This window comes from Rhinatrema bivittatum, chromosome 6, assembly GCF_901001135.1.
Source record: "Rhinatrema bivittatum chromosome 6, aRhiBiv1.1, whole genome shotgun sequence".
Taxonomy (NCBI): domain Eukaryota; kingdom Metazoa; phylum Chordata; class Amphibia; order Gymnophiona; family Rhinatrematidae; genus Rhinatrema; species Rhinatrema bivittatum.
In genome coordinates, this window is record NC_042620.1 from 282,228,745 (window position 1) to 282,254,169 (window position 25,425).

At 48.1% G+C, this 25,425-nt stretch overlaps 1 protein-coding gene across 1 annotated transcript in view; it reads right to left on the bottom strand.

Moving 5' to 3' along the window:
* The window catches only part of STARD8 (StAR related lipid transfer domain containing 8), a 121,440-nt gene that overhangs the window by 45,676 nt on the left and 50,339 nt on the right, over positions 1 to 25,425 (bottom strand).

Sequence of the window (25,425 nt, forward strand, 5' to 3'; positions counted from 1 at the left end):
AGATAGCCTCTTTCAGCAGCCCCCTCCCCAGAGGGGTGTCAGATAACCCACACCCAACACTCTCACAATGCATAAACTTTACTTGTGTATCAGGGCAGCAAAAAACGAGTGATCAGTCCAGACAGCAGAATGTGAAACAGCAGCTGAGGCCGACCCAAGGCACCTCCCTCCCTCTCTCCCCTGCCCTCCATGGTGTGAGACAGAAGGAATTCACTGCTGTTCCAGACACACACACAGACACAGACACACGAGTGCTAAAAGGCTGCGTTCAGAGCCCGGGATCAAGTCTGAAGTAGCAGAGACTCGGACGATGCCCCCTTCTTCTCCAGAACCTCCGGCGTCCTCTGGAGGGGTATCTGCTCTCACACTTGGGGACCATTCACATAAGATATAGTTGCGATGGAGAAGGTACAGAGAAGGACAACCAAAATGATAAAGGGGATGGAACCGCTCCCCTATGAGGAAAGGCTGAAGAGGTTAGGGCTGTTCAGCTTAGAGAAGAGACGGCTGAGGGGGGATATGATAGAGGTCTTTAAGATCATGAGAGGTCTTGAACGAGTAGATGTGAATCGGTTATTTACTCTTTCGGATAATAGAAGGACTAGGGGGCATTCCATGAAGTTAGAAAGTAGCACATTTAAGACTAATCGGAGAAAATTCTTTTTCACTCAACGCACAATAAAGCTCTAGAATTTGTTGCCAGAGGATGTGGTTAGTGCAGTTAGTGTAGCTGGGTTTAAAAAAGGATTGGATAAGTTCTTGGAGGAGAAGTCCATTAACGGCTATTAATCAAGTTTACTTAGTAAATAGCCACTGCTATTAATTGCATCAGTAGCATGGGATCTTCTTAGTGTTTGGGTAATTGCAGGTTCTTGTGGCCTGGTTTGGCCTCTGTTGGAAACAGGATGCTGGGCTTGATGGACCCTCGGTCTGACCCAGCATGGCAATTTCTTATGTTCTTAACAATAATAATAATAATAAACATGCCAGCCTAGGATAAAGAGGCAGAGATACATTTCCTAGAGGCGGGGAACTGGCTGGAAAAGCTTCCTTCTGCTAAAAAGATCGCCGGATCCCTCCCACCTCTCAGGGTAAGCGTACAACCTGCTTGGGGTGCAGCTCGTTATTTCAGGACTGAGAATTTATCTCCTGTGATCGGAAGGCTTATGTACCACCTTTACCTCATCGCTAACCACCACCCAACCACACCCTACATAAAACCAAAATAACAAAAGTTCAAAAAATCATTCTCGAAAGCCTCTCAGCTGAATCTTCAGCTTCCTGGCAAGAAGATCCACATCACCAAAAGGAGGGCCTCGGACCCTTTCCACACCGATCGCATGAGCTTGGGGGAGGGGGCGTCATCTGCTTTCACCATCGGCCGGCACTGGTGGATCCCTTCGCTTCACAATCACCTGAGGTGCCCTCCTACTGGCAGGCTGCATCTGCTAAGCAGGCGGACCCTCTGCCCTCTCCTACCTGGCGGGCTGCATCTGCTAAGTAAGTCAATCAAAGCAGCTTCGGGCAAATAAATAAATGCACAAATCAAAAAAATGCAATCAAATCTCAAATTGTAAATAAATATTAAACAAAGCAGCCACCATAGCTCACGAGAGTCCAATCCCTCTCTCTCTCCCTCTCACAGATTAATGATCCCCCTTCTCCCCTCCCCAACAGCAGCAGAAATCATCATTTCACTACTAACCAGCATCCAACGCTTGGAAGAAGCCCAAACCTCACCCAACAGACCGTCAAACCCCTTTGGTGGTGACCCCGCCAGCAGACGCCCAATGACGTCACAAGGGGCAGAGCCGGGCTTACCGGGGTCCCCAGCCTTCCAGTTTAGAGTCCGGGAGGGGCCCTGCCTCAGACGGCAGGCCTGCGTGTACTGAGCCCCCGGGCGTCTCCTGGACAGAGTTATTTACGTGAAGTCGCAGCTTTCCTGCACTCACCCAACACAGGGACCTTTCCCAATAATTGTTATACTCCTGGAGAGAAAGGGGGGGGGGGGGGTGAGTGCCATTGGGAATATCTTGATGAAGATGGCTAAGTCCTTCCCGGTTATAGCTGGTCTGGCAAGGTCCCTGCAGGAGGCTCCCAATGAATCCTAGCAGCTCCTGGACCCTACTGAATTCTTGCTGGGCCACTGCACACCTTGAACTCTTGGTTTTTTTTCTCCCCCGAACACCAAGCTTTGGTTTGGAAAATTTCCCTAGCCTTAAAAGTCACATACCCCCAACAAGGAGTATTCAGGTGGAAGGTGGGCTTTGAGCCTCAATCAGCGAGCGGGGGAGAGGGCGTCGCGCCTTCCGCACCCTGCAGGGTTACCCCCACAGCGTTCACCATCCTAAGGTCCACGTTCAGCAAGCTGGAAAGTCAGAGGGCTCGTGGGCTGCTGAATATATCCAGAAACCTTAGGCTAAGCCTTTCTCCCGAGCAGACTTAAGACAGGTAACCCAGATATCCAGCGCATCAGAACACCCGCAGCCTCGCGCCTCTTTATATGCATTGCCAATTCCAGGGAAGGGGAATAACTCCCAGACTTAGCAGGACACATCTTTGGAGTGCTTTATATACAAAAGGTAAAAATGTGAAGACTCGCTGCGCCAGACCTATGCAGCCCTGTCCCAATGTATTCTGCCTGCCATCTTCTGTTAGAGGCCTTCAAGCAAAAGGGCCACATCGGACATTCGCTATCAGGAAGAGGCCTGAACGGGGTCCCTCCCCTCCCGTGGAGTCTGCCCTTTCCAGTCACTTAGAAATGCTGGGAAATGGGGAGGCAGGGGGCAGGTTTATGACAGAGAGTGTCAGTAATAATATATTTCTAGGAAGTTAGCATCTCTGCTACAGGAACTAGAAACCCTCCCATTCCCGCTCCCCCTACCACACTCTTCCGCTCCCCCACCCCACTATACACACCCATTCCCCCCGCTCCCACCCCTCTATACATTCCCACTTCCCCCCCACTATACTCTCCTGCTCCCCCCACTCCCACCCCACTACACGTCACTCCCCACCTCACCATACTCTCCCGCTCAGCACCCCACTATACATTCCCACTTCCCCCCACTATACATGTCACTCCCCAACTCCCACCCCATTATACATTCCCACTCCCCCAGCCCACTATATAATCCCGCTCCCCCACTCTTTCCCCATTTACTCCTCTCCGTCACCCTGCTTACCTCCCTTCTCACTTACATGACTGTTTCCTTCCTCTTCCCCTCCCCCACCTCATGTGTCTTCCTCTTTTGCCCGTTGGGGGGGGGGGAGGGGGGTTGGGAAGCCCAGTGGCACTGGAGCATTTGCAGGTCCTCCTGCTGGCGGGGGTCTGTAACCCCGCGGGCATTGCAGAATTCAGTATGCCGCTCCCGCCGCTTGTGGGCAAAACAAAAAAAAAAAAAGTAAAAAGCTTGCTCTGGGCCGGAGAAATTACCCCTCCCACAGGCCACAATTTGGGGGTCCCTGCTCTCCCATGTACACCCCCCTCCAACCCTTTCACATTCCTCGCCTTACAAGGATCCCTTCCAAAGGAGCCGTCTTGTACCTGGCAATGGGACACTGTGCTAGAAGGGCAGAGAAGGTTCCTAATAAGGGGGCCCTGACTTTTCAGCGCCCGCTTTTTTAACGCACGCATGGCGCCCGCAAGGGGGGCGCCTTGCAATATGGAAATTAGGGGGGTGGCGCTAGGAAGGAGGCGCTAGGGTCGCTTGTGAGACCTTAGCCCCTCCTTCCTAACGCGACCCGCCGCGGCTGCCGCTTATGAAGACCGAGGCCGGTAAACTCGGCCTCGGTTTTCATAACCTGCCTGTCTGCCAGTAATGAAAACGGCCGCCGAGTTTATCGCAAGGCGGCTCAAGGCGGCTCCTTTTGTGTCCACGTGACGCGCAGCGCTGGAGCAAAGGTTTCGCACTTGGTCGAGTCTACTTGATATAATTATGCTGCTCTTTTACTGCGCACACAACCAGACCGTGAAATGGAACTGAAAAGAAAACGCAAGTCATGAGGCGTGCGTCAGTTATTGTAACAACGTTTTGTTCTGTGAAAGTGAAAGAAGAATAATAAGTCAGGAACTCAGTTAAAAAAGTTAACCTTTTTCTCCCTCGGGTGGTTTCCATGTTGCAATGAGGGCCAGGGAGAACCAGAGGATATAGAAAGGTTTTCACAGCTTCAGCCCATCTTGCTCAGTCCATGCCATGCCCACATCAGAACAAATAAAACCCCAAGAGAAGCGATGCAGCAATCTACCCTGGAGGAGAGAGAGACCCTAATAACCGATGCCCCCATGTACCTACCGCAGAAAGGTACACGAGAGATAGAAGAGGCCTAATGAAGAAAGCCCGAGTGGCAGGAGCAGATCTGCAGTGGCTAGGGCCAGGGAGCGTCTATGCATAGCTTGGAGGGGGGGTGGAGGTGGGGTGCAAAATGGACTAAGGTGACCTTGCAGCATCGCATTCAGAAAAAGAGAAAGTCAACAAGACGTGCCCGGCAGCGAGAGCACGACAATGCAGAACGTGGCCAACACAACATCCCCTAACAGCCGATTCCAACACCCGGGCTGAAACCCAAGACCCAATCCCAGCTCTGCCATGCCTGCTTGGTGACCTTGAGCGGCTCCCAGATGTGCTCATTTACTTCGATTCAGGAGCAGTTTCTGCCCACCTCCTGCGGGTTTCGGTCCTGTGCAGGCTGCTCAGGCAGCACTCAGCATTTTGTTTTTTTTTTTACTAAAGTTATTTTTACCTACTGCAGCTGTATCACCTTAGTGCTATGTGCTTGGAGGAAGCAGCACTGAGCACGGGGTGGGCGGGAGTCAGGAAGATGACATCTGAATACCTCCTTATGAAATTCAGATTCTTGATGCTCCTTTATGTCTCCGACAAGAACTGGTTATAAATAAAGTCCCTGGCCCCGGCACACTACTATACAAAACCCTCTCTAAAATAGGCTCCCAGCTCAGTTGTCCTAGAACAGAAGAGTTGTTTACCTCTAACAGCTGTTCTCTGAGAATAGCAGGATGTTAGTCCTCACACATGGGTGACATCATCAGATGTAGCCCCCAACGTTGAAAACTTATGTCAAAGTTTCTAGAGTTTTGACTTACCACACTGAGCATGCCCAGCATACCCTATACCATGTGGACATGTGGGGTCCCTCTTCAGTCTAATAACATAGAATTAGACCCAACTCCGTGGGGTGGCTGGCAGGTGGGCCACCGACATTGCCCTGGCTCAGACAGAATGAGCCTTGACATGGCCCCCAAGATGCATCCCGCCTGGGCATAACAGAAGATACAATCTGCTAGTCAATTTGATAGTGTGTTTGGCAATGGCAATGCCCGACCTAGTTCTATTAAAAAAAAAAGTTGGGTGGACTGTCTGTGGGCTTCTGTCTACTCCAGATAGAAGACTAAGGCTCATTTACAGTCCAAACTGTGCAATGCTCATTCGCCTTGGTGCGAATGGGGCCTGGGAAAGAATGTTGGCACGACAATGGGCTGATTAAGATGGAAGTTTGTCACCACCTTAGGCAGTAAATTAAGGTGAGTACGCAAGACCACCCCGTCATGATAAAATTTAGTATAAGGTGGATAAGTCACTATGGCTTGGAGCTTGCAGACCCTGCACCCTGAGGTGACCGCCACCAAAAATATGACCTTCCAGGTCAGGCACTTCAGATCTCAGGTACACAGCGGCTCAAAAGGAGCTTTCATCAGCTGAGCTAACACCATATTGAAGTCCGAAGACACCATGGGAGGCCTTAGGGGATGCTTCAGTTGGAGAAGGCCCCACATGAAACATACATAGAGGCTGTCCAGAGATGGGCGTACCATCTACACCATGGTGGTATGTGCCAATTGCACTCAGATGAACCCTAAAGAATTTGGTCTTCAAGCCAGCTTCTGATAGGTGTAGAAGGTAATCAAGCAGTTTTTGTGTGGTGCAGGAGAACAGATCTAGGGCTTTCTACTCATGCCACACAAAACACCTCCTCCACTTCAGTCCATAGAACTTTCTAGTGGAAGGCTTTATAGAAGCTACCAGGACCCAAGACACATCTGAAAGATTGAATGGCTGCAGTACTAACCTCTCAACATCCAGGCTGTGAGCAACAGGGCCTAGAGGTTGGGATGTCTCAACCTGCCTCAGTTTTGCGTGATGAGATCTGGGGAAGTCCCCAGACTGATAGGCCTCCAAATGGACAACTCCCGCAGGAGTGGAAACCCGACCTCTCTTGGCCAATAAGGGACTATGAGAATCAGTCTCTTTGTCCTTGCGAAGCTTCAAGAGAATCTTCACTACTAAGGGACTCAGAAGATAAACATACAGGAGATCCTCGCCTCAATGCTGGGTGAGGGCATCTGCAGCTGGTTTGCTATCTGTCCTGTACAGGAAGCAGAACCGAGGTACATTTCTGTTGCAAGGAAACGCGAAGAAATTCACGTCCGTGCTACCCCAGAGGCAGAAGATCTGATTCGCAACCCCTTGGTCCAGAGACCACTCATGAGGGTCTGAAGGACAGACTTAATTTATCCACAAACACATTCTCCGCTCCTGCCAGGGGACAGGGCCCATGACCAGATCTGACCACTTCCTGACACATGAGGTATTGCCACTTGGTTGTTGCTTTGAATCAGGACAGCTTTGTTGGACAGCCAACCTCTGAAAGCCCATAGTGCTTACCTTATCACCCAGAGCTCCAGGAAATTGATTTGGCAACAGCGTTCCTGGGCAGACTAGAGACCTTGGGTGCTGAGCCCATCTACATGAGGTCCCCAGCATCTGTGATTAGGACAATTTGGGTAGGAGGACTTTGGAAGGAGCTCCCCATTCCAGATTCGAAAGTAACCGCCACCAGGACAGAGGGGCGAGGTGACTCGAATGCGATCCTAGAGGTTCTGCGTGGCCTTGCGCCACTGTGACCTCAGGGTCCATTGAGCTTTGCGCATGTACAATCATGCCAAGGGAGTGAAATGAACAGTTTTGGCCATATGGCCCAACAACCACAACATGTGTCAGGCTGAGACCTGCTGACTCTGCTGAATCTCTGCTGCGATAGCAGGGTGATGGGCCTTTGATGAGACAGGAAGGCCTTGGCCTGATCTGTGTCTAGCAGGGCTCCTATGAAGTCCAATTTAGATGACAGGCTGAGATGGGACTTTGGGTAGTTGATGAATCCTAGTGATTCCAACAACTGGATGGTCAAGTGCATGGACTTGATGGCCCCTGCCGAGAGGTGCTCTGTCCAGCCAATTGTCCAGATAAGGGAAAATATGCCCCCTCCCCCTCCCAGCCTGCGGAAGTGCACCACCTCCACTGCCAGACATTTTGTAAAGACACATGAAGCTAACGCGAGTCCAAATGGCAACACCCAATACTGGAAGTGCTGTTTTCCCACCACAAATCGGAGATACTTCCTGTGACTTGGGAAGATCTCAATGTGAGGGAGATTGAGGGAGCATAGCCAGTCCCCTTTCTGCAAAAGGGGAATCTTGGTGCCCAGGGAAACCATATTGAACTTTTCCTTTTTGAGAAATCTGTTCAAGGCCCTTAGGTCAAGGATGAGATGGAGTCCTCCTGTTTTCTTTGGAATCAGGAAGTACCTGGAGTAAAATCCCTGTCCTCTTTGCCCTGGTGGAACAGGCTTGACTGCTCTAGCCATTAAGAGGGAGGAGAGCTCCGTTATTAGTACCTCCTGATGTGCTACTGGGCCCCAAAACAGAGATTAGTTGGCCGATCCTTACTGAGCTATTTCCACAAAGGGATCTCTTTCAGCTGTTGTCACTTATTGCAGATTTTTGAATGCCAGGAAATGCAGCATTGTTTCCCCCAAATCAACATTCCTCACTGCAAGCCTCCTGTGGCAATGGGAGTGCCCATCGACCCCAAGTGCAGCTCCCACCTCCAACTAATTGTATACTGAGTAAGGTTATCAAATTTTAAAAAGGCAAAACAAAAAAAAAAAAAAACAGCCACCTGCCTCTCTCTCCCCACACTAACACCACCAACTCCCTCCATTTCCCCTTCCCCACGGCCCGTTCATTGTCAAGGCGCATAGGCTGGGGACAGCATCACTGCACACAGGATTCCCAGGCCCTGCCTCCCTTATGGAAGCCATGAAGGGTCATAGCCAGCTTGGGGCCTGAGAGTGCACGGCACGTTGACTCAGCCCCCAGCTCAGGGGCAGACTGACCATTTGCGCAATAGCGCAGTGACGAGGGCCCACAACACTCTCAGCCTCGGATGGGTGGTTAAGGGTTCAATGACTCTTATTGCCTGGGGGTCCAGATTACTGACAGTCTGCCCCTGCCCCCAGCTCATACAATTTGACAATGTGTTGTTGCTGCCGCCACTGCAACTGGGCCTCAATCCAGTCCCTGTTTTAATAAGAAACAAGTTTAAAATCACGAGAGGTCTAGAACGGGTAGATGTGAATCGCTTATTTACTCTTTCGGATAATAGAAAGACTAGGGAGCACTCCATGAAGTTAGCATGGGGCACATTTAAAACTAATCGGAGAAAGTTCTTTTTTACTCAATGCACAATTAAACTCTGGAGTTTGTTGCCAGGGGATGTAGTTAGTGCAGTTAGTGTAGCTGTGTTTAAAAAAGGATTGGATAAGTTCTTGGAGGAGAAGTCCATTACCTGCTATTAAGTTCACTTAGAGAATAGCCACTGCCATTAGCAATGGTTACATGGAATAGACTTAGTTTTTGGGTACTTGCCAGGTTCTTATGGCCTGAATTGGCCACTGTTGGAAACAGGATGCTGGGCTTGATGGACCCTTGGTCTGACCCAGTATGGCATTTTCTTATGTTCTTAAGAGAGGTAAGAGGGAGCATCTGCCGACCTGGAGGCCAGCTGGATTATCAGCCCTTACCCTGGCCGGGTTAAAGGTCCTCTCTTAGTGAAAGTAAATATTGTGCAGAAAAAACAAAACAAAGAAAGCAATAGGCACACTTCTCCTTATCCAGTTTTTTAAATAAGTTTTGCATTATTCTGTTCTTAAAAACATTTACTTCCATCAGGTGCCTTTTAGCTGGATATTTTTTTTAATTTTATAACAGGAGTATTCTTTCATCATGTGACACAACTTTGATTTTTTTTCCACCAGTGGCTCTGTAAAAATGACATCATTAAGGAGTAATTTAGTAGTCAGTTAATATGGACATCACACTGCAGATTTTTCACCAAAGTGGCCTCCACTTAAAAAAAAAAAAAAACCAAACCAACAATCACGGTCTAAATCATTGCACAAACTGTTCATGCGTGCAAAAAAATATTACACAGGAAGAAACCTCCACGGGTGGCCCGAGCATGTCCTCTTGTACCGCAAACAAGATACGGCACAGGTCAAAGGTCTGCGGACAGCCATTTCCACAGCTCAGGGGTCCCGCAGAACAGGACACCCGCTGGAGTGCCTATCTGGGCCTGCTCAGAGCTGGTATCCCTCGCCCTACAGAAAATTCATTGTTTTCCCTCTCCTGACTCTTTTGGGTGGCTTTGGATGAAAGGTTAATGGATTCAGTTTGTGACTCATTCTCTCTGTAGGCTTCACAGCAGACTCCAGGCTCCTGATCAGAGTGCTAACGTCACAGTGGCCTCCATAGTGCCTGATTGCGCAATGGGCTCTGCTCTGGCCTCCCGGCTGTCGGCACTCCAGGGCCCACACGCTAGAAAAACCTTATTTAAAAAACTGGAACTGGTAAATGAAGCTTTACAAGCCTTGCATTACTTTTTTCTTTTGTTCCCGCTGCGTGCATCCAGTGTTCTGTTCTCAGAGATCGGGAGAAATAAAAGCTGGGAAATGCAGAGAGATGTGGAGAGAAGGCGTCTTGTCTCCGCCTAAGACACTGCTAGTGGTTAGGTCGGCCGTCATAGTTGGTGATTCGATTATTAGGAATGTAGATAGCTGGGTGGCTGGTGGGCGTGAGGATCGTCTGGTAACATGCCTACCTGGTGCGAAGGTGGCGGACCTCACATGTCACCTAGATAGGATTTTAGACAGTGCTGGGGAGGAGCCAGCTGTCGTGGTATATGTGGGCACCAACGACATAGGAAAATGTGGGAGGGAGGTTCTGGAAGCCAAATTTAGGCTCTTAGGTAGAAAGCTTAAATCCAGAACCTCCAGGGTAGCATTCTCTGAAATGCTCCCTGTTCCACGCACAGGTCACCAGAAGCAGGCAGAGCTCCAGAGTCTCAATGCATGGATGAGACGATGGTGCAAGGAAGAGGGATTCAGTTTTGTTAAGAATTGGGGAACTTTTTGGGGAAGGGGGAGTCTCTTCCGAAGGGATGGGCTCCACTTTAACCAGGGTGGAACCAGACTGCTGGCGCTAACCTTTAAAAAGGAGATAGAGCAGCTTTTAAACTAGAACAAAGGGGAAAGCCGACAGTCGCTCAGCAGCGCATGGTTCGGAGAGAGGTATCTTCAAAGGAAACTAATGATGCATTAAAATTAGGGCATCCCAACAGTGAGGTTCCAATAATAAGAAAAATAGTCCAAGTGCCTGTAACTAAAAACTCACCTGAGCTAAAGAAATTCTAACTTATCCCTATCAATTAAAAAGCAGAATGAAAATACAAACAAGAAACAAACTTTGAAATATTTGTATGCTAATGCCAGAAGTCTAAGAAGTAAGATGGGAGAATTAGAATGTATAGCAGTGAATGATGACATAGACTTAATTGGCATCTCAGAGACATGGTGGAAAGAGGATAACCAATGGGACAGTGCTATACCGGGGTACAAATTATATCGCAATGACAGAGAGGAGCACTCGGGAGGAGGTGTGGCGCTTTATGTCCGGGATGGCATAGAGACCAACAGGATAAACATCCTGCATGAGACTAAATGCACAATTGAATCTTTATGGGTAGAAATCCCTTGTGTGTCGGGGAAGTCTATAGTGATAGGAGTATACTACCATCCACCTGGTCAAGATGGTGAGACGGACAGTGAAATGGTAAGAGAAATTAGGGAAGCTAACCAAATTGGTAGTGCAGTAATAATGGGAGACTTCAATTACCCCAATATTGACTGGGTAAATGTATCATCGGGTCACACTAAAGAGATAACGTTCCTGGATGGAATAAATGACAGTTTTATGGAGCAATTGGTCCAGGAACCGACAAGAGAAGGAGCAATTTTAGATCTAATTCTCAGTGGAGCACAGGACTTTGTGAGAGAGGTAACGGTGGTGGGGCCGCTTGGCAATAGTGATCTTAATATGATCAAATTTGATTTAATGACTGGAAGAGGAACAGTAAGCAAATCCACGGCTCTCGTGCTAAACTTTCAAAAGGGAAACTTTGATAAAATGAGAAAAATGGTTAGAAAAAAACTGAAAGGAGCAGCTACAAAAGTAAAAAATGTCCAAGAGGCGTGGTCATTGTTAAAAAATACCATCCTAGAAGCACAGTCCAGATGTATTCCACACATTAAGAAAGGTGGAAAGAAGGCAAAACGATTACCGGCATGGTTAAAAGGGGAGGTGAAAGAAGCTATTTTAGCCAAAAGATCTTCATTCAAAAATTGGAAGAAGGATCCAACAGAAGAAAATAGGATAAAGCATAAACATTGGCAAGTTAAATGTAAGACATTGATAAGACAGGCTAAGAAAGAATATGAAAAGAAGTTGGCTGTAGAGGCAAAAACTCACAGTAAAAACTTTAAATATATCCGAAGCAGAAAGCCTGTGAGTGAGTCAGTTGGACCGTTAGATGATCGAGGGGTTAAAGGGGCACTTAGAGAAGATAAGGCCATCGCAGAAAGATTAAATGATTTCTTTGCTTCTGTGTTTACTGAAGAGGATGTTGGGGAGGTACCCGTAATGGAGAAGGTTTTCATGGGTAATGATTCAGATGGACTGAACCAAATCACGGTGAACCTAGAAGATGTGGTAGGCCTGATTGACAAACTGAAGAGTAGTAAATCGTCTGGACCGGAAGGTATACAACCCAGAGTTCTGAAGGAACTAAAAAATGAAATTTCAGACCTATTAGTAAAAATTTGTAACTTATCATTAAAATCATCCATTGTACCTGAAGACTGGAGGATAGCAAATGTAACCCCAATATTTAAAAAGGGCTCCAGGGGCGATCTGGGAAACTACAGACCGGTTATCCTGACTTCAGTGCCAGGAAAAATAGTGGAAAGTGTTCTAAACATCAAAATCACAGAACATATAGACAGACATGGTTTAATGGAACAAAGTCAGCATGGCTTTACCCAGCGCAAGTCTTGCCTCACAAATCTGCTTCACTTTTTTGAAGGAGTTAACAAACATGTGGATAAAGGTGAGCCGGTAGATATAGTATACTTGGATTTTCAGAAAGCGTTTGACAAAGTTCCTCATAAGAGGCTTCTAGGAAAAGTAAAAAGTCATGGGATAGGTGGCAATGTCCTTTTGTGGATTGCAAACTGGCTAAAAGACAGGAAACAGAGAGTAGGATTAAATGGACAATTTTCTCAGTGGAAGGGAGTGGACAGTGGAGTGCCTCAGGGATCTGTATTGGGACCCTTACTTTTCAATATATTTATAAATGATCTGGAAAGAAATACGACGAGTGAGAATCAAATTTGCAGATGACACAAAATTGTTCAGAGTAGTTAAATCACAAGCAGATTGTGATAAATTGCAGGAAGACCTTGTGAGACTGGAAAATTGGGCATCCAAATGGCAGATGAAATTTAATGTGGATAAGTGCAAGGTGATGCATATAGGAAAAAATAACCCATGCTATAATTACACAATGTTGGGTTCCATATTAGGGGCTACAACCCAAGAAAGAGATCTAGGTGTCATAGTGGATAACACATTGAAATCGTCGGTTCAGTGTGCTGTGGCAGTCAAAAAAACAAACAGAATGTTGGGAATTATTAGAAAGGGAATGGTGAATAAAACGGAAAATGTCATAATGCCTCTGTATCACTCCATGGTGAGACCGCACCTTGAATACTGTGTACAATTCTGGTCGCCGCATCTCAAAAAAGATGTAATTGCGATGGAGAAGGTACAGAGAAGGGCTACCAAAATGATAAGGGGAATGGAACAACTCCCCTATGAGGAAAGACTAAAGAGGTTAGGACTTTTCAGCTTGGAGAAGAGACGGCTGAGGGGGGATATGATAGAGATGTTTAAAATCATGAGAGGTCTAGAACGGGTAGATGTGAATCGGTTATTTACTCTTTCGGATAATAGAAAGACTAGGGGGCACTCCATGAAGTTAGCATGGGGCACATTTAAAACTAATCGGAGAAAGTTCTTTTTTACTCAACGCACAATTAAACTCTAGAATTTGTTGCCAGAGGATGTGGTTAGTGCAGTTAGTATAGCTGTGTTTAAAAAAGGATTGCATGGGTGGGGGGTCTCGTTAAATGAAAAATGTGTGCTGAGCTTGTATGGTATTTTTTTGTTTGCTGGTTTTTGTTAAATGCTTGCTCACTCAATAAAATATGTTGAAAAAAAAAAAAAAAAAAAAAGGATTGGAGAAGTTCTTGGAGGAGAAGTCCATTACCTGCTATTAAGTTCACTTAGAGAATAGCCACTGCCATTAGCAATGGTAACATGGAATAGACTTAGTTTTTGGGTACTTGCTAGGTTCTTATGGCCTGGCTTGGCCACTGTTGGAAACAGGATGCTGGGCTTGGGGCTTGATGGACCCTTGGTCTGACCCAGTATGGCATGTTCTTATGTTCTTATCTTCTGCCTCCTGTGCCCCCACTCAGTGCCTTTCTTGCAAATTCTATCACCTCCGCTGACTACGGCTTTCCTTGGTTCTCTGTTTCAAGAGAAACGGGCCCGATTTTGAGCTAAACTGATCATCTTGGGATACCTCCTCCACCCTCAAACTGAGAAGGCAACAAGAGTCATTCTGTGAGAGCACAGCCATTGGGACGTAAACAGGATCTCCTCACGACTTTCAGCACATGCTCCCCAGTGCTCTCTCCTAGCGCCCGGCTTACAGCTGAGGAAGCAGAAACCGTGTTCAGGTTTCACCACCTTCCCCTGCAGGAAATGCCTCCAAATCTGGGTTTCAGGAGGCCAGCGAGGTGCGATTCTTCTTTGCCAAGTCATCTCTGGAGTAGGTGAGGTTAGCAAAATCCTTCTGCGAGGGCTGAACTCGAAAAAGTAACATGACCACCCCGGGAGGTTGGCTCACAGCAGACACCTAGGGTGAGGGCTCTTCAGAGTGAGCGCACGTGGGTGGGTTTGGGAGAATATCCACAAAGAGGCAATCAAAAAAAAAAAAAACAACTCCCCCTTCAAACTCCCTCAATTTGCCTTTTGTGGAACAACTTTTGTACAGGAGGGGAAGCTGTAGTCACTGAGGGGTTAACTGGATTTATAGAAACTTCAGCAGCTGATGAACAGCTGTAGAGTCAAAAGAAGGAAATCCCCCAAGTGTGCTAATGGAAAAAGAAAGAGAAAGAGGCGGGACAGACGCTTCCCTGCCCTGCATCAGCCACTTACTCTCTTTTCAGAGACGGCATTCAGCTGTCCTTGGCCTGACTGGGAAGACACGCCCTAGGTGGTTTTCTGAGCTTGACTGTGGGTCTCATCTGAAGACACTCTGAGGCCACTCTTCAGTCGCTATCCTGCTGAACAAGTTAGCCAGATAAACTTCTCAGGCTAATCTGGCCAAGATAGCGGTGCGGCTGAATATACTCAGCTGCCTTATAGTTAGCTGGATAACTATAGGACACCCAAATACCTATCCTGGATTTATCTGCCCACCCAAGAGTGTGATGGATGAAGCCACAAAAAGGACTCTAATGTGTGCGTTAAACAGCCTGTAGCGTGCGATATATGTGAACCTTTGCATGGCTCTGCCCAGATTCCCTTCCCTTTTACAAGGAGCTGCTGGCAAGGCCAGGTTGGCACTATTTTGAAAAACAGCATTGAGCAAGCCTGGGGCTTGGCAGCACCCTAGACCCTATATCACAGGATCCTGGGCAACTTTTAAAGGTTTGGGGGGCGCAAGAAGGTGGGGGCGGTATTGGGGCAGGTCACTATACCCCCAGATCAGTGACAGCCCTTATTTCAATGAAAGGGGGGCAAGGGGACCTTTTATTTATTAAAGTCAGAGTTGGGGAGGGGGCCATCATCACAGGAGCTACTTTATAATTTTTTTTTAACTTTTGAGTGACTGGGCTGCCTCGAGTGCCAATCCCGAGGTGAGCTGGGGGGAGGGGGGTTCAGTTTTGACACCCCCCCCCCCAACCCCCATTCAACTTTTTGTCATTGGCATGGCTCTTTTTTTCTTTAGGTATCGGCCCTTTAAGGCAATGGCGGTCCCGTGAGATCAGGGCCGACATCGTGCCTAAAGGGCCGCTGCCACGTTGTTTCGTCGCAATACAAATCAACGCACCATGCAGCCCCGATGTCTTTTCTGGAGCAGGGCCTACTATCGCGGCAACATCCTCCCCCTCCCCCGCGATAAAAACATCGCACTGGATGCCCTCTAGGCCTAAGTCAGATGCAGCTGCGTAGCCAGATAAACGGCCGGCTAACTGGCAGCTGATCATGGCCGAATATTCAGACAGCGCCACTTAGCCGGCTAAGTCTAGACATCACCGACTGAGTGGAGCTGAATATTGACCTCTCGGCATATAACTGGAGAGTAACGCCGCGATGGTGCCAGGGGCATCGGGGGGCCGGAGACAACAGGCTGTGGCCTTGCTCCCCCCTAAGGGGTATCGGGGAACCTGAGAGGAAAGGGCCATGGCCCTGCTATGGGAATACCCGGGCTATCGTGAAACGAGACCAGTTTGGGAATGCCGGCGGGGGGGGGGGGGGGGGCACTTGTAGAGTCCTGCCCTGCTGGCCAGAGGAACAACAGGTGAAAAGAAAAAAGAAGACCAAGAGAGAAATGAAGGCGGGACAGAAATACGCAGAGTAAGCTGCAAGCAACTGAAAGTCTCAGGTGAGAGGAGAAAAAACCACATTTTTCTTAAAAATGTCCCAGAATGTTGCAAATAGGTGGAATCCTGTTTCAGAACAAGAGAGGGAAAGGACTCTGTCTGAGGAAGCTTTGTCCAAAACGCTAGACAGTGTAAACCAAAGGACAGCCAGGGGCGGACATTACTGGAATCCCTCCCAACGTAGCGGGAAGAGCAAATCTAGCAAAGCCCACGGGATGGGGGGAGGCTGCCAGTACATGAGACCCGGGAGGAGCCACCCTTGAGAGCCTGCAGGCTTCAGGAATGGAAATCCATAATATAATCGGGCTTGGTAGTGTGTCAGTCAGTGCTCACTCATGTTCCCCAGCCCGCCAATAGATGGCGCAAGTGGCTCCCTGGCTGCCTTGGAGACTCAAACACGCCAGAGGTACAAAGGACAGCGGCCATCGCGGGACAGGCAAAATAAGGCAGATGAGACCCTGGCATGCTGCGAACGGAGCGCGTCCCGCGGCACACGCTCCGTTCGCGGCGAGGATGAAGGCCCGGCGCGCCGTTCGCGGCGAAAAGGGAAGGCCCCCGTGTGCCGCGATCGGCGCCCGGATCTTCATCTTCGCCGCAAACGGAGTGTGTGCCGCGAGACGTACTCTTGTTCGCGGCATGCCAGGGTCGCCGCTGCTATTTTCTGCTCAAGGCGAAAATGGAAGGCCCCCATGTGCCGCGAACGGCGCACCGGGCCTTCATCTTCGCCGCAAACGGCACGCCAGGCCTTCACCTTCGCTGCGAATGGCGCAGGTCCCGCAGCATGCCGGTGAGAGAGAATATGTGTCGGGGAGGGTGAGAGCGAGCAGGAGGGTGTGAGAGAGCAAGGGGGGGATGCCTGTGAGAGAGAATGTGAGTGTGAGAGAGGGGGGGGTGACAGAGAGCATGGTTGGTGAGAGGGGGGTGGGGAGGGTATGGGGGAGGGTATGAGAGAGGGTGGGTGGGTGGATGCTTGAGTGTGGGTTTCAGAAAGAGGGAGCCTATATGAGGGGAGGGGGATGCCGGTGAGAGAGAGAATGTGTGTGTGAGAGAGGAGAGGGGGTGTGGGGGAGTGCGAGAGACAGTTTGGTTGGTAAGATGGGGAGTGCGCGGGATGCTTGAGTGTGGGTTTCAGAGAGGAAGCCTATATGAGGGGATGTGTGTGTGTGCCAGAGAGTGAGTATGAGGGTGTGTGTGTGTATGTGGAAGGGACACTCTTACAGTGAATTTCTAGGGAAATTCTGCTCAAAACAAGAGCAGATGTGTCAATAAAAAGGCTCGCCGCCCGGGCGTAGAACGGGTACAGTTGCTAGTAGAGAATAAGCTTAATACAAACAGATGGGTGTGCGCTGCTCAGATGTGACCGTGTGGTTCTGGGGACGGGGGAGCTTCAGTGAAGCAGACATTGCCTGGCCTAGAGAAAGGATGACCTGGACCATGTACGAGGATATCAGGCCCCAGGAGCAGCCGAGGTGACCCGTGGGCCGTACAGGAGATGGCCACTTGGCCCCTGGAGATTTCTCAATGAATGAGCTGGGTCCCTAGGGCCCACGAGGTCCTCCTCTTCAGAAACTGGAAGCAGAGTCCATTAAAGCCAGGGAAAATAAATGGAAGGGATTATAAAAATAAAATAATTTAAAATAAAAAAGCCGATTACAGGGGAGGGCTAGGATTAGCAAGAAGCAGCTTTAGTGGGTTTTACGCGGAAGCTTGCAGCGAGAGTGACCCTGGAAAGCACAACTGATGAGAGCCTGGGATTTTTCCCATGGGTTCAGATTTAACGTTAACATTTGTAGGTATGAACAGACATGAAAAGTAACAATTAATGGCCCTTTATAGTGAAATAAGGACACGAGCGGGACAGGGGTGGAAAATCTTAGCAGCCAAAGGAAAAAATCCTTTAGACTTATACATTTCTTTTTTTTTTTTTAACTCGCGCTTCCTATCTTTTTCCCCTGGATTTTTCTTGCTCTGTTTTGCTCTCCTCTTACCCATTCCATGGATTCTCTCTCCCTTCTCCTCCTGGACCCAGCCCATCCTAATAGCTGCCACGCCTCCTCCTGGACCTGGCCCCGGCCCCAGAACCCGCTCCTCTTTCTGACCCACGGGCTCTTCCCGCCCGGGGATAGTTATTGGCTTGATGTATTGCCCGACGGTTTCCTCCAGCGCTCATTGGAGCCGGCCTCGAAGCTTGAGCTGGGAGGGGCAGAATGCTTCATTCGCACCTGCCCAGAGATGGTTTTTCACCCCCCTCCCAACTCACTTAGCCCAAAATTGCAGCGACAGGACCTCAGCCGGGGACCTAGACCCAAGGTTTTCCTCTGGACCCTGCAATTGTAGCCCTTAAGTCTCTCCTCATCGCACAACGACCGGGATCCCATATCCCCAGGAATTGTGAGCGCTCCTTCCGCAGCATCCCCAACCCCAAACAGCTCAGGAAGAGGTAGGCCTGAGCCTTTACTCAGGACAAAAAAAAAAAGAGAATGCCCAGGGTTGAGGCCTCGACGATTCGCGTCACCGCTCACAAGTTTCGATCTCGTGCTCAGTCTGTTACCCTGGGTCCAATACATGAGAAACATCAGCCAACAGATCAGTCGATCCTTATTTATCATTTGCCTTTCCAGGTAAACTGCTCAAGGTGAATTAGAATCATAACATTAAGAAGGAACAAAGTTCCTCCCGCCCTGGTCACTCTGCCTTTGTAAGGGCACGCGATGCTATGGCTATTGTTACATTAGTCCATTCCTGGAAAAAAGCGGAATATCAAATGTTTGTAATTAAATATCTATATTAATATAATTTATATATATATATATATATATATATATATATATTAATATAACTAAATATCAATATATATATTAATATAATTAATATATATTAATATAATTAAATATAAATATATATAAATAAATATTAATATGATTGAATAAAATATATATAATATAATAAAATTAATTAAAAAAAAAAATATATATATATATATATATATATATATATATATATAAGGAAAATGAAAAGAGACTCTGAATGAGGCAACACTAAAACAGCAAAATAAAAGCTATCAGGACAGGAATAAAATCTTTCATAATAGAAGTAGAATAACGGAAAAATGATCCCACAATAAAATAAGCTCATCCCTGATAAGCCGCATTTTGATCGGTTTTCTAATGCTTAGAAAGCTTTAAGGTACGTGGACTTCCCTTGGTAAAGCCCTGGTTCCCTCGTACAGTGGAAGAACCACGAAGGAGCCGATCTTTCAGACAAGATGGACCCCTCCCCTCAAGGGTCTTAAACACCAACGATAATATTTGTAACTGCCGACGTTGATTAACCGGTAGTGAACGTATCTCCTTCAAAACTGGGGCAGTCCTGCCCAAAAGCTTTGTATCAGTGAGAGGACGAGAGGCTGTAACCTCCTCAGTGGGAAGTTTTGTTTTAGGTAAGCCAATCTGTAAAGAGCTGCAATAGTCCAAATGAGAGGTAATTAATGGAAAAGCAATGCAGATGGCGCAACTGCTGGAGATTTTTTTTTCAAAAGTTATCTTAGCAGAATCAAAAGGGAGCATAACCCCGTCAAGGACTAAAAATCTAACTTCAGCACCAACTCCTATTACTGCAGGTCAAGCCTCCCTCAGTCTGCTCAGATGGCCAAGTAAAGTCATTCCTGAATGACTGCTCTAGAAATACTTAAGAAAAGCGGGGCCAGGACAGATCCTTGGCCGTAAATAAGAAAGAACAGCCCCTTTCATGTAGTCTGCAATAACGTCACCCCCTTGGAGCCGAATACCTGAACCCTGCACACTCTTATTCCCTGGCAATCTGCAAGTGGGTCCCCTCTCGGGTGCCCCCCAGCTCCCCAGGAATGCACTCCCACCCTCCTCCTAACCTGCAGAGTCTCCGTGCCTTCAGCATCCTCCACGTTCCAAACCGAAAGCAGGAAGAACCTGGCACCACTCGGGAAATTGCTTTCAAAGCTCATTGTCAAATTCAGCATTCTGCCCTGGGGGAGAAACTGAATGGGGGCAGGAAGAATAGAACAGTTTTAAAGCTGTATTGTAGTTGACAAAGGAAAAAAAAAAAATGAAGTTGGCGATAGTAAAATCCCACTGGAAGCAAGGGGCTGATCCTCGCCCCTCTCTGCCCCTTTCTGGGAAGAGACTGCCTGGTGCTCTCAGGGCACGTCCGTGGCCCCAAGATGCCCAGACAAACGCACTCTCTGCTTTGCACAGAAGCTTTTCCCTTCAGGAAGCTTGGGCACTGTCCAAAGGAATCGTATGCGAGTGCTCGCACAAACCGCAGGACACCCAGAAGGAGCTCTCCCCCCCCACCCTCAACAGAAATGGAGAGCCTGAGGGCTCTAAAGCAAGTAATCCAATATCCAAGAGAAGAGAACAGCAAGAGAAAAATCCAACAAGGAAAGAAAAAAGCACGGAAAACTTGTCTCTCTTAAACAGAGCCCACAATGTCACCAGCAGCACCAGGGCAAGCTGCTTCCCCAATAACAGAGGGCAGAAACTTTAGAATAAATCGCACAAAGAGCCTTACCAAGCTTCAGCATTTTAATCCGGATAGAGTGCACTGGAAGGCCCCGAGTGAATTATGGAAGAGACCTGGAGCTAAGATCGGGGTATCCAGAAGTTTATCAGGCAAGCAGAGGAGGGAGGACAGAGGAGGCCCAGAAATATACGATCTGCCCCCCCGCCGACTTCAGTCAGAGAGAAGCAGCAGCCCCTGCAGTGCAGGCCGAGATGCCAAAGAACTAGGGGAGGGCTCAGAGAGGGCTTGTGTGAGCACTCAAACCCTTTCAGGGCAGCCCAGCTGCACGTGCAATGTGATGGATATGGACCACTGAGACTTCATTTATTAACCTCAGTCAACCCCTTCTGAGTGAAAAGTACTTTGTAAATAAAAACCCGATTATTCATGGATGTTCTGGGCTCCTCCCCGAGCCCTGCACAGACCACAGATCCCTTCTGGATCCACCTAAGCAAAGAGGAACTGGCTGAGCACAGGATGCAGAAAGATGGTAAACAGCAAAGTATTTTAGTATTTATTCAAATCTATTGTCCGCATATATCACAAATCATAGCAGATTACAAAAATTAATTACATACACAATAATAATGAAGGAAACAAACAAGATTTAAAATGAAAATAAAAACTTGAAATTCTTGTCAAGAATTACTGTTTGCTTCACAGTGATCTGAACTGCTGGGTCAGCACCATTTTATGACTCTCTCAACCTGCGCACTCTCTGAGATCCAAAAATGAAGCGCTGCTAGAAACATCTGTTAAGCTGGTGCGTTTTGTGTACCCGAAAACAACCATTTTCTGCTGCAGGCCCTGCTTCGTGCAACTCCCTGCCTGCTCAAATCAGGCTGGCGGACTCTTAAAAAAAGCACTGAAAACTTTGATTAAAGAAGCCAGTTTGAATTGGATTCTGTACTTAATAGGTAACCAATGGAGGTATGATGAGACTGGAGAAATGTGCTCACGGACGGCAGAGCCAGAAAGACGATAAGCGGCCGAGTTTTGGACGAGTTGGAGGGGATGCAAATGCTGGCAACCCTGCATACAAGGCGTTACAATAGTCCAGTCCTGCCAGTATTAAAGACTAAAGAACTGTCAGCAAAGTGAGCAGGGTTCCCTCTTTTTGTCGATAGCTTTATTCATGGCAGTGCCGAGGGGCTTGAGGGAAAGTTATGTTTGTCCGTAGATGATACTAAAATCTGCAACAGAGGGAGGGAAAACTGAAAGGGGATAAGGGGATTTGAAAAACCTGGAAGAATGGTCAACAATTTGAAAAGTTAACTTCAAAGCAAACAAACAAAAAAAAAGTTTCAAGTCCAGCATTTGGACACAAAAAAAAAATCCATTAATGGATGTTTCAATTCGAGGGGGCAAGAAGCATAAACTCTCAAACAAGAACCACCTAAAGGTAATTCTCTCAGATGCACTAAAGCTGAGAACATGCTCAGGCATACACGGTGCAGGTCACTGGCGAGACCCCACCCTGAGCGCCGGGCTCCGCTCCGCACGTTTGAGAGGAAGAGCTCCAGGGAAGCAGCAGGCCTCCTGCGTGGAGCCATCACGGTACTGCAGGCAGCCAACAGCACAGGGACGGGGTGGGCACAGGGTGGGGGCCGCCACACGCTCATCTCCCCAAAGGGGAGAAAACCAGACTGGGCAGGCTGGATGGGCTAGCTGGGCGTCATTTATTATATTAAACGTATTACTCAGCAAATGGTGGCAGACAAAGCCCAACTGGCCCAGCCGATCTGCCCAGGTCATGGGAGTGATTAAGAAGTGTAAGTAACTACATTAAAAACCTTGACGCATTGTGCCAAGTTACCATAGGAGAGCACACCGCACCAGAAAAAACCAGAAAGCGCTTATCAGATCACCGCTGTTTTTCCTCTCTCGGGCCCTCTGTGGAGTTACTGGTTTTGGCTGTAACCCACCTAGCACACTGCACTCTCAGAGGTCCCTAAATGAAGCAATATTTGGAGACAAGCACACTAAGGCTGCAGTTAAGAACATAAGAAATTGCCATGCTGGGTCAGACCAAGGGTCCATCAAGCCCAGCATCCTGTTTCCAACCGAGGCCAAAACCAGGCCACAAGTTAAGAGGACAGCCAGGTTCCCCCCACACCTCCTCAGCATCCTGAACATGTTATATATATATATATATATAGATCTGCTGGAAGCAGTCAAGAGTTTTTGGCCTTGCTCAATTCTTTCCAGCAGGAAATTGAGACAATAAAGACCTCAGCAGCATTTCCCAACAGGAGCCTGGGCAGAGCTGTCAGGAGGCGGAAGTTTCCTTGCCCACTCCCAGTCTGCTCACGGATTCCTCTCAGGAAAGAGCCCCTTCTCCAAGGTCCCGCGCCTTGTGGCCTTCCGGCCTTGCACCGTGGCTGCAGTGTCAGGGGTAGAAACGGCAGACAGAGCTAGGGAGGCCCATGATGCCTAACTGGCCCCCCTAGCAGCCACCCTCGGGGGGGGGGGGGGGGGGGGGGGGGAGTCACCGTCCAAAGGCTTTCAAAACCAGGCTGGAAACCTGCAGCAAAACACTATACTGGAGAGTCCCACACGGTGCACACAACAGAGGTGGAGAGGTGGGTGTGGAGGGTAACTCCTGGCTGCAGCATCTGAGAGGAGGCCGTGCAAGCCAAGGCCCCTGCTCCTGTCCAGTAAAGCGCGGATAGCACCATCGCCCCTTACAGACAGACAGGAGGTACCTGAAAAGATGCTTCAGTGACCATTGACACATACCTGCGGTCCCGTTCCCCCCCCCCCAGGTCCTTGCCGGAGGTCCGGTAGTAGAGCTCTCTCCTAACACGCACTGGTCTCCAGCTCACGTGTCTCTTTCTACCCGCGGACACTCCAGTATCTGCCACGGCGATGCGACCGGTGCAAAGCCATTCTTGCACACAGCATACAATTAAAAAAAATGTACCTGTCCCATTTACAGCGCTCTATGCTGCTTTTGAAATCATGAGCACGGGAGAAAAGTTAAAAAAAAAAAAAAAAGTATTTATTTCTGGAACATTCCACTCGCAGGATGCAGGCACCACAAAGAGCTGAAGTCAAAAAATTCTCCCAGTGCTGGATCCATTACCACAGAGGAGCCCCAGGGCCAGTGACCAGACTCACCCAGAGGGATGTGGGAGCTTCAAACAGAATAAGTGCCCCCCTCCCCATTTACAGTCCATCTCTTTCCCCTGGCTAGCAGGTACATACAGTGTTTTATTTTGGGTGGGGGAGAGAAAGCTCCCCTGGCTTCCTCAGCGCAGAGCTTCCCTTTCATGAAGAGCCATCAGACCAAGGGTGAACTGGGCCAAATGGCTTTTGGGAACGGTTTTGAAAGGTTGTCAAAAAAAAAAAAAAAAAAAAAGAGCAATAAAGAGAGAAGCCTTTCTTGCCAGGAATTCAGAGAATGTCATGGAAATCTTACAAAACAGGATGTGTATGAACTGGCTCCGAGCAATATTACAATTGCATATGAAGAGCGGACAAGGAAGGGGAGGCCATGACACGAAACCTCGGCCGTTCCCAGGCCGATCAAATGCTGTGCGTGGGACTCAATCTTTCTATTCATTTTGGAAGGGTTTTATGGCGGATACGTTACGGGAACACTCAACCCTTCTACAAAGTCGCCATTTATTGAAGGGCAGATTCACTCTAGGAGAGGAAGAGGCACCAGGCCCGAGGAACAGAAATGAGTGCACCTGGAGCCCTCCCTCATAAGAACATAGGAACATAAGAACATGCCATACTGGGTCAGACCAAAGGTCCATCAAGCCCAGCTTCCTGCTTCCAACAGTGGCCAATCCAGGTTTCAGGTTCCCGGCAGGATCCCAGTAGTTTAATAGATTCCATGCTGCTTATCCCAGGGACAAGCAGTGGATTTCCCCAAGTCTGCTTTAATAACTTTCTGCCAGGAACTTATCCAAACCTTTTTTTTTTAAAACCAGCTACACTAAAAGCTTTCACCACATCCTCCAACAACGAATTCCAGAGTTTAATTATGCGCTGAGTAAAAAAATATTTTCTCCTATTTGCCTTAAACGTATCACCTAGTAACTTCATTGTGTGTCCCCTAGTCTTTGTACTTTTTGAAAGAGTAAAGAACTGATTTGCGCAGTAAACTCTCTCTCAGTTTGCAGAGTGGCCCGAGGAACAGAAACGAGTAGAGCTTGGAGCCCATCCTTCAGTACAGTACTGCAGCACTCTCCCTCAGCCAACAGGGTGCCCATCACAAGCTATTAGAGAGCGGTGGATTCAGAGCCCCTGGGGCCTGGCCTCAGGCTGCTTTTCTGAACTTTACCAGATGTTATATCCTTGAATTTATCTAGGTGTATTTATTAAACCAGAACATACTTCAAATCCCAATATAATCAAGTGTGGGCTAAACCGGCATACAGAGATCCCCAGGACTGCTCACCTCCGGCTGGAGCAGACAACAAAAGCAGGACAGCAGTTCTGCAACTGGCTAGCTAACAAATCAAATTATTACTTAGAAAGCTCCAAATCTACACAGCAAAGCAGGAAAGGGAAAGAAAGAAAGAAATTATCAAAATCTAAAAATGACAAAGATGTTATTGTAACATTCAGGTTCTGGATGGATGAAGTGTTTGGCATGAAAACAGAAACAAGTGGACTATTTTCTATAATTCAGAGTTACTCAATATCCACTCTGATGGCTGCCAAAAGCTATTTTCAGATGTACAATTCCATTCAGCAGCTTCATGAGGTGAGAGCACAAACCAGAATCAGGCCCTGCTGGCATGCACCCTGGAAGTGCCTGCATACCTCTCTGTGAAGTGCCTCGGGAGCCTCCGTTCCAGGGTATGAAGCCCACGGACAGTGCCGATTTAATGGCAGACCAGTCAAGGCACCGAGTCACTCGCAGTTGCCGTGACTCTGTCCCATGGCAAAGCTGAGATGAAAAATTGCAAAGCAGAGCTCAGAAGAGCTCACTAAGGCACCAGCGCC